Here is a 10,379-nt window from a genome sequence, read left to right on the forward strand (position 1 = left end):
CTGGAAGTCCTTAACTTTTAATTCCAAGTTAAAATGTTAAGCACACTTAGTCCTTACCTTGGTCTTGCACTTACAGTACACCTCTTCTTAATTATACAAGGAGTGCTTTATAACGTATGTCCTCAGTTTCCCATTCTCTTGACTTGCAGGATGGAAACAATATGCATTATAGTTGCTTTTAATGGTAGATGGACTGAAGACTATAAATATCTTGATCATCAAACAAAGCTTTTTCTAGTACCTGAGTCAATTCGGTTTGAAGATTTCATTAAACAGATCTTTGAGCTAATTGAATTGGATAGAGAAAAGTTTGAAGCAGTGATATGGTTTGATATCAACCTTGGAACAAGCAAAGGAATGCTTGTATCCAAAGATTCTGATCTTCACACATGTATAGAGTTGCTAAAAACACATTCACTCTTCAAGGGCTGTCGTTTCATAGTTGATATTTCGGAAAGAGTTTTTCCATCAACAAGCAATGAACATGTCAACACAGAAACTCAACATGACAATCAAGACAAATGCCAACAGATAATGGAAATAGATATGGTTGAAGCTCAACCATTAAATGAAGAGGTGCTTCAAACATTTGATTCTATTCAAGTAGAAGGACAAAGCATTATAGAGATTGACAACGAACAAGCTTTGGGTATTCAAGTCTTAGAGAGTGCACCGGTAATCGAAGAAGTTGCTGAAAAAACATGTACTCAAATAACTAGACGAAGATCAAATTTGAAACAAAAAGAATCCCCAACTACGATATTAAGAGAAAATGCTTCGTTGGATGAAATAAAAGTTGGATCAGTATTTGACAAGAAGAAGAGTATAATTAACTGTTTTTCCAATATAGCAATCAAAGGACATTTTGAATTCAAGGTTGTTAGATCAAGCTCAACAAGATATTCGTTGACATGCAATGATGATAGGTGTTGTTGGTGTGTGCGAGCTTTCAGAATTAAAGATTCAACACTGTTCAAGATAGTAAAGATTGAGAAAAAGCATGACTGCTCTGTTAACACTATGAAAGCAGATCAAAGGCATGCTACTTCAAAGTTGATTAGTGGTTACATTATCGACAATCTTCGGGACCCAAGATTTGAAGTTACACCAGCTTTTGTCATGGCAGAGATGCAAAAATTGCATGGACTAGACATTGGATATCACAAGGCGTGGCGTGCTATTCAACATGCTTCCGCTTTAATAAGAGGAAGTCCCGAAGAGAATTATGAATTATTGTCTTCATACTTGTATATGATGACAAGTAAAAACCCGGGAACTTATACTAACATAAAGATAGACGACAATAACAGGTAAACAATTTAGGACATGCTATCTTTAACCTTGTTAACTTTTGAGTTGTAACCAGAAGTTGAGGACTGGCTGTCCTTAAGTTTTGAACTTGTAATTCAAAGTTAAGGACTGCCAGTCCTTAAGTTTTGAACTTTGAAATCAAAGTTAAGGACAGCATGTCCTTAACTTTATAACTTGGAAATGAAAGTTAAGGACTGCCAGTCCTTAAGTTTTGAACTTTGAAATCAAAGTTAAGGACATCATGTCCTTAACTTTATAACTTGGAAATGAAAGTTAAGGACTGACTGTCCTAAATTTCAGGTATTTTAACCTTGTTTTATATTATATTTTCAGGTTTGTTTATATGTTTTATGCATATGGATCATCAATAGCTGGTTGGAATCATTGTAGACCAGTGATTGTTGTTGATGCAACTTTTTTGAAGTCAAAATATCGTGGTGTTTTAATGATTTCAGTTTCAAAGGATGCAAATAACCAAATTTTCCCATTAGCCTTTGGAATAGCAGAATCTGAAAATAATAATTCCTATGAGTGGTACTTTAGTCAGCTTCGCAATGCAATTGGGAGCCGTGAGAATTTAATTTTTTTATCAGACAGGCATCAAGCTATTGCAAATGGCATTGCAAAGGTATATCCTGAAAGCCATCATGGGATTTGCATCTATCATTTGGAGCAGAACCTAAAGCGAAGGAAGGTGAAAAGTGAGGTCATAAAACTATTCCAAAGTGCTGCAAGAGTATACAAGCGCAAAGAATTTGACCTATACATGTCAGATATAGCAAATGTAGATAAGAAGACTTATGACTACTTGATGGAAGAACCACCGGAAAGATGGGCACGTTCTTGTAGTCCACGACGAAGATATGACATGCTCACAACAAACATAGTTGAGTCGATGAATTCTGTCCTATTAGAAGCAAGGGAGCTGCCTATACTAAGAATGATGGATTTCATTCAAGTGAAGCTACAATGTTGGTTTTATGAAAGAAGAAATAAAGCAGAAGGAACATTTTATGATGTTTCTTGTTGGGTAGAGGAGGAATTGAAGAAAAGAATAGATTTAGCATTTACTTTGAATGTAAGTATTATGTTCTATGTTTATATTATGATTTTAACAATATTTAACATAATGTACTCACTTATAATTTTTCAACATTGAAGGTCTTCCCTGTTGATTCATGGCGTTCTAGAGTTGAAGAAGAAGGAATAACTTTCTTGGTGGACTTAAACAAAAGAACATGTGATTGTTTTCAGTTTCAATTTGATGAATTACCATGCATACATGCAATTGCAGCTATCGAGAAGAGAAACATCAAGAAGTCCAACTTTTGTTCGCACTGGTACTTAAAGGAATCTTGGCTAAAAACATATGAAAGACAAATACATCCTGTAGGACATACTGATTCTTGGATTGTACCAGAGAGTGTTAAGTCACAAATTGTTAAACCTCCAGATTTCAAAGTGCCACCAGGTAGAAGGCAAAAGAAAAGGCATATTCCTGCTACCGAGCCATCAAAAATAACATTCAAATGTGGTCGTTGCAGAAGAATTGGTCATAATAGAACATCTTGTATATATTCTCCTGCTCTCCATCCATTTTCAAGAAAGCATAGAGAAGATTAGATATATCCACTTATGTTTATCGACTCTTTTTAGTTTTTGCCATAAATTGGATTCATTTAGATTATTCTTATTTGAGCAGATGTCTGAATTTTGAAAATTTCTTTCTTCTTACCTTGTTTTTGTTTCTTTTGAGTTCAAAGATTAAAGTTAAGTACAGGAGTCCGTAAGTTCGACTTGCAATTTCAAAACTTAAGGACAGTCTGTCTGTATGTCCTTAACTTTGAGTTTTAAGTTCAAAACTTAAGGACAATGGTCCTTAAGTTTGACTTGCTAGTTAAAAAGTTATAGACAGGAAGTCCTTAACTTATACTTCAAATTTGAAAACGTAAGGACTTCTGTCCTTAACTTTCATTTAAAAGGTTAAAAGTTAAGGACAGGAAGTCCTTAACTTATAGATTCAAGTTTAAAACTTAAGGACTGTATGTCCTTAACTTTGAGTTTTATGTTCAAAACTTAAGGACAACGGTCCTTAAGTTTGATTTGCTGGTTAAAAAGTTAAGGAAGTCCTTAACTTATATTTCTAAGCTGAAAACTTAAGGACTCCTGTCCTTAACTTTGATTTTAAAGATTAAAAGTTAAGGACAGGAAGTCCTTAACTTATAGCTTCAATTTTAAAACTTAAGGACTGTATGTCCTTAACTTTGAGTTTTAAGTTTAAAACTTAAGGACAACGGTCCTTAAGTTTGACTTGATGGCTAAAAAGTTATGAACAGGAGTCCTTAAGTTTGAAATATAGGTTCAAAAGTTAAGGACATTTGATCCTTAACTTTGAATTCAAAGTTCATTTACACTTGGTCATAAACTAATACTAACAAACTCAATGGACAAATCAACACTTCAGAGAATCAAAGCAATTAATAACATGATACCTTGATATAACTTCTGAAATTGTAATTTGGCATAGCTGTGACAAAAAATTACGCTATGCCAACAAAATATATGTACCCTTGTTAGGAATTTACAGAATATTTCAGAAGTTTTCTAAACTTGCAAAATTCACATGTATCCTTTACACCAATTTTATACAAAAGATCATCCACAACTTTCATAAAAACTAAACTACAACTCCTTTGTACAGCAGGTTTCATTTTCACTCTCATAATCATCCCCAACATTTTCTGGTGGAGTGTCGTACCCAGAATTTCTTTTCCATTCACCATGCGCCCAAAGATTTGCAGCAAGTTCTCTTCTGAAGTCTTTTATGTCTTCGGGTTTGAATTGCTCCACATCCTTTGCAATCATCAGTAGCTCAACATATTTGATCAGAAAGGCACCACAATCAGTCCTAAGAGAAATGTAAGATATGCAGTGAATTAAACAATAAATCTAAAGTACATATAAATAATAAAAAAAAATAACAACACGTACGATCCAATTTGGCGTGGTGATCTTTGCCATTGAATATCAAATTTGTTGAAGACATTTCCGAAAGACTTGTGATGTTTGTCAAACTGTGAGACTTTAGCAAGTGGGGATCATCCGTGCATACATTTCCATGTGATTAAGTCCTGCCTCATATGGCTCACTGTATATGGAATCGTATACATCAATCTTTTTCTGATTCAAGTCCAACACCCCCAAAAGAAAGTGTGTGACAGCATTATCTTCTTCAGAAGGAAGCCGACATGGAAAAAAGATTTTGTCAACTTCTGTCCAAGCAATTCCACATCTACGGCTGTCCCCCCACACATATGGTGTCAGAAACAACTGATTATCACCAGCACACCAAAAGTCATCAGTAGCATCATCACTGAAATCTTTATACACAAGCACCATGTAGTTATCAAAAAGAATATCAGTAGTTGTGCAACGAAAAGGATGATCGCGAGGGTGGTAGCATTCCTTCTTTCTTAGATAATATAGGGCAATGTCAATATGCTTCATAAAAAGGCAAAAAATAAAACAAATCCATCAGTCATAAAATAATTAAAAAATGATAAATTAAGAATAAAAAAAATAAAAGCCTTGTGAATTATTTCACCTTATCATCAAGTACATAACTGCTATCCGAAAACTCAAGGAAGAACATTTTGCTACTGATTTTTTGATGATACAATTTGTAGGGATTTTTCCTCACACCATTATCATCAGCATATACATCAATTTGTCCCCTGAAAATTTTGAAAATATCAAAGTTAGAATTTAGTCTTGAACATAGACTTTCATGTTGAAAAATTAAGGACAGATAGTCCTTAAGTTTGAATTAGAAGTTCAAAAACTAAGGATAATTGGTCCTAAAGTTTAAGTTTCAAGTTCAAAACTTAAGGACTGTCTGTCCTTAACTTTGGGCATCAAGTTCAAAAGTTAAGGACAGGATGTCCTTAACTTATAGTTTCAAGTTCAGAACTTAAGCACTGTCTGTCCTTAACTTTGAATTCCAAGTTCAAAAGTTAGGGACAGGCAGTCCTTAAGTTTCAATTAAAAGTTCAAAAGCCAAGGACACTTGCTCCTAAAGTTTGAGTTTCAAGATGAAAACTTAAGGACTGTCTGTCCTTAACTTTGAGTATCAAGTTCAAAAGTTAAGGACATGAAGTCCTTAACTTATAGTTTCAAGTTCAAAACTTAAGGACTGTCTGTCCTTAACTTTGAATTCCAAGTTCAAAACTTAGGGACAGACAGTCCTTAAGTTTGAATTAGAAGTTCAAAAGCTAAGGACACTTGGTCCTAAGTTTGAGTTTTCAAGTTCAAAACTTAAGGACTGTCTGCCCTTAACTTTGGGTATCAAGTTCAAAAGTTAAGGACAGGAGATCCTTAACTTATAGTTTCAAGTTCAAAACTTAAGGACAGACAGTCCTTAAGTTTGACTTGAAGGTTCAAATGTTAACGATAGGCAGTCCTTTACTTTGAATTACAAGTTCGAATATTTAGGACACATGGTCCTCAACTTTGACTTACAACTTCAAATGTTCAGGAGACTTATTCCTAAAATTAGTCTTACAATCACAGAAGTTAAGGACTTAGTGAAATACATGAAGGCACTTACTCTTTTTTGCGACCTCTCCTTTTCTCCTTGCGCAACCACGCAATGAATTTCTTCATTAATTTTGCATCTTCTACGGCATAATGAAAAATACACCTACGAGTATATGTTGATTTTATCCAGCCTGAACTCTTCGGAGTATTTTGATCATCTGACTTCGAAGTTCCCGCTTTTCTTTCCTGATCAAAAGGAGATTTCAACTGCCAACTTAGCTTCTTGTACCTTTTACCTCGACCAAGCTCTTCTTCAATATTTCCTTCAACCTCCATAGTCAAAGCCCCATCAATGCTCATTTGTGTACTTGGAGGAGTAGGAGAAAGAATAGCAAATGACGGACCATCATAACCAATACTGTCTCTCTTTCTTTTCCTCGTATTTTTGCTAACAGCTTCATCATTGTTGTCCTCCGCCAGCAACTCTCTCTCTCTATATATATATATATATATTAGTTTGCTGCAACTCGTCAAATGAAGAGACAAAATTTCAATATGAATATAATATTTAGGACACAATCAGTACCTGTCTTCTGCACACTACCTTCTTGTATTTTTTCAAGAGACAATTCAGCTAAGATATTGCTTGCATCATTTTCTTTTTCTCCCAATTGCACATTTTCATCATCTTGCAATTGTTCACCCTGTGCTTCAGTTGCTTGTTCACAAGATTCTGCAAAAATATTTACAAGAGCTAACACAATTAGTACTTGTTAATAATCTTTGATAAAACAAACATATATAAAATAAAATAAAATACTGTCTAACCATTAAGGACTGCTTGTCCTTAACTTTTGCACTTAAAATTTGAAGTTAAGGACCAAGTGTCCTTAACTTTTCAACTTCAAACTATAAGTTAAGGACTGCACTTCCTTAACTTTTGCACATGAAACTTGAAGTTAAGGACCAAATGTCCTTAACTTTTGAACTACAATTTTGAAGTTCAAGACCTATTGTCCTTAACTTTTGAACTTCAAACTTTAAGTTAAGGACTGCTTGTCCTTAACTTTTTTACGTGACACTTGAAATTCAGAATAACATAACACTACCTTCTTGTATTTTTTCAAGAGACAATTCAGCTAAGATATTACTTGCATCATTTTCTTTTTCTTCCAATTGCACATTTTCATCATCTTGCAATTGTTCACCCTGTGCTTCAGTTGCTTGTTCACAAGATTCTGCAAAAATATTTACAAGAGCTAACACAATTAGTACTTGTTAATAATCTTTGATAAAACAAACATATATAAAATAAAATAAAATACTGTCTAACCATTTGCAATAGTCAAGATCATCCCAATTATATCATTATCTTCACTAGCATTTTCTTCGGTTCCAATATCGTCGTTAAGAGAGGGAGGTCTAGAGATATCACATGTTGCATTTATGCATTTGGAACCAATCTCACTTCTGCTTGTTCCTTCAGTATTTTGTACGTCTTGAGATTGTATTCCACTTTTCTCTTGATACTCCACTCCAGCTTCTTCCCTTCCAGCTTCAAAAGATTCTGTAACATTTGCAATTAATACCCATTCTAATAATTCACTGAAACTAACATACAATATATAATGAAAATTTTATCTAACCTTGATTGGCACAACTTTGAAATCCAAATTTTTCTTTGTATGACAGAGGTGTAGAAAGATCATATGTTCCTTCTAAGCATTTGCATACAATCCCGCTGACACTTGTTCCCAATGGACTTGATAAATCCTCCTGAGATTGCAATCCACATTTACAAATTTTTTCTGTTTCTCCTTTCTCTGTTTCTCCTTTCTCTTTTGGATTTTCCCGGTCTTGAAATTCACCTACATCTTCAACTTCCACTCCATCAGTAGATTCTACAAATATTTGTAATCACAAAAAAGTTTATATGTATTTCTCTATTCAATATAAATTTAAAAAAAAAAAATTCAAAATCTATATCTAACCTTTCCCAATATCAGTAACGTTCTCAGTTTCATCATCTAGATGTGCATCTCTAAAATCGCTTTCATACTGCACTTCTGCATCCACATCCATATCATCACGTTCATCACCGCCTGCATCTTCGTTGATTGTAACAATAGGCTCTGTAGCACGACAATGATCATCAACTCCATCTTTTCTAATTGGAACACTAGATTCTCTATCTGTGTTCATTTGATCAGCTTTCCCAAAAATGTTCAACAAAGTATCAAGCTTTGATCCTAGAGTTTTCTTTAAATCCTGAGAAAGAAACTAAGTTAGAAAGTTAAGGACAGGTTCAAAATTTAAGGACAGGCAGTCCTTAAGTTTGATTTACAGGTTGAAAAGTTAAGGACAGGCAGTCCTTAACTTTGAATTCCAAGTTCAAAACATAAGGACAAGAAGTCCTTAAGTTTCATTTCCAAGTTCAAAAGTTAAGGACAGGCAGTCCTTAACTTTGAATTCCAAGTTCACAAATTAAGGACAAGAAGTCCTTAACTTTGAATTCCAAGTTCAAAACTTAATGACACAAAGTCCTTAAGTTAGACTAACTGAAAATACCATGATTTCATTCTCAATCTTTTTTTCTGCTACAGCTATTTTCTGATAAACTCTAGTAACTTCAGCTTGCAAATCCTTCTTAAAACTCTCTGATAATCTCTGAATCAAAAAAACATAAAATAAAAAAAAAAGTGTTCGTAAGTAAGAAATAATCAAATAAAAAACTAATACTATTCAAAGGCAGAAACACATACTCTAACAATTTCCTTAAGTATGGCTTCGTCAAATTGTGTGGAAGAAGACCTTGAGCTTTGATCTTGTGAAATTGGATCCTCCACACTAAGAGGCTCTGTATCTTCTTCTTCAACAGGAATGAATGGTGACACCTCGATCAACTTAAACAACTATTATATAAGAAAAAGTAAACATAAGTATTCACAACTAAAACAAAAAAACAAAAAAATAGATAGTGATTACATTAACTTACATTTTTATTATGGAAATATTTTCTACAAAGAGCATCAAACTGTGGAGACTTCATTTCAGAATAACATAACATCCGAGGATAACCAGATTCTTTGAAGTTCACAAATTATTTTTCTTGGAAAATAGGAAGTACTTCCATAATCCAAACACAAAAGGCAAAAGGAAAGCCAACTATAGTGTAGCTATCCTTCTCTTTATCTTTGTCTTTCTCCTTCTCAATCTCATTCTCATTTGGCTTCAAACAACTCTTCAATGATTTTAATAGCGTCTCATAAGAAAGAGAGCCCCAGTTGAAGGAAGAGCAGAGTGCGTCATCGTCGACAATTTTTATTATCTGATCGGACACATTCCTATTCTTCCGCTTGCCCATCAAAACAGATTCAACAAAATAGATTGTTGCCAACTTCAAAGCATCATCATCGCTGCCAACAAATGATGAAGCTGTACCATGTGGGTGACTAGAAATAAAACTAAACAAATCACCCAACTCAATTCTATCCTTTCCAGGGAAATAGACTCTTAAAAGCCTATTCTCTTTCTCATGTAAACCTTTGATGTCGAGCGACGAATAAGACTTCAAACCAGTAATTATGTGAAATGCGTCACGGGTAAACTTAATTTCACGATCAAATACCTTGAATGTCATTGAATCAGGTTCATTATTTACAATTTCTGAAAGCAATATACAGTGAATAAGTTTACCAGAGAACTTTACACTTTGTAATCGGAAGAAGTTGCCAAAAATACCATCCCTCAATTTCTTCCACTGGCTATTCGACAAAAAATCTTTAATTTTTTCCTTATATTGTAAATCTCCTTTCCAATACACCATAAAATTACGCCAATCATCAAACTCGAACACACGATCTCCTTCCATTATCACACTACAAAAGAAGGAAAAAGAAAACAAAGATTAGGACTTACAGTTAATTGCAGGGACTTGGTCCTTAACTTCAAGTGTCACATACAAAAGTTAAGGACAAGCAGTCCTTAACTTAAAGTTTAAAGTTCAAAAGTTAAGGACAATAGGTCCTAAACTTCAAATTTGTAGTTCAAAAGTTAAGGACATTTGGTCCTTAACTTCAAGTTTCATGTGCAAAAGTTAAGGACAATCAGTCCTTAACTTAAAGTTTAAAGTTCAAAAGTTAAGGACAATAGGTCCTAAACTTCAAATTTGTAGTTCAAAAGTTAAGGACATTTGGTCCTTAACTTCAAGTTTCATGTGCAAAAGTTAAGGACAATCAGTCCTTAACTTTGAGTTCCAACTTCAAAATTTAATGTCGTTTCTTTCTTATATTTCAGGAACACAGTTAACTAAAAATTCATAAACACAGTAAGCTTATGAATTTCTACGACTATTTTTATGAAATATACCTACATAATCAAATATATTGAATCAACCACAAACACATTTCACATTTCAACCCTAAAAATTTCTGAATAACACAATCACACTACATCTCCGACACTGAATCAACATATAATGATAATTTTTTGCAATTTCAAACATACTTCACACGGCATTGAACCCGATTACA

The sequence above is a fragment of the Nicotiana attenuata genome, chromosome 3 (assembly GCF_001879085.1).
Source record: "Nicotiana attenuata strain UT chromosome 3, NIATTr2, whole genome shotgun sequence".
NCBI classification, from domain to species: Eukaryota; Viridiplantae; Streptophyta; class Magnoliopsida; order Solanales; family Solanaceae; genus Nicotiana; species Nicotiana attenuata.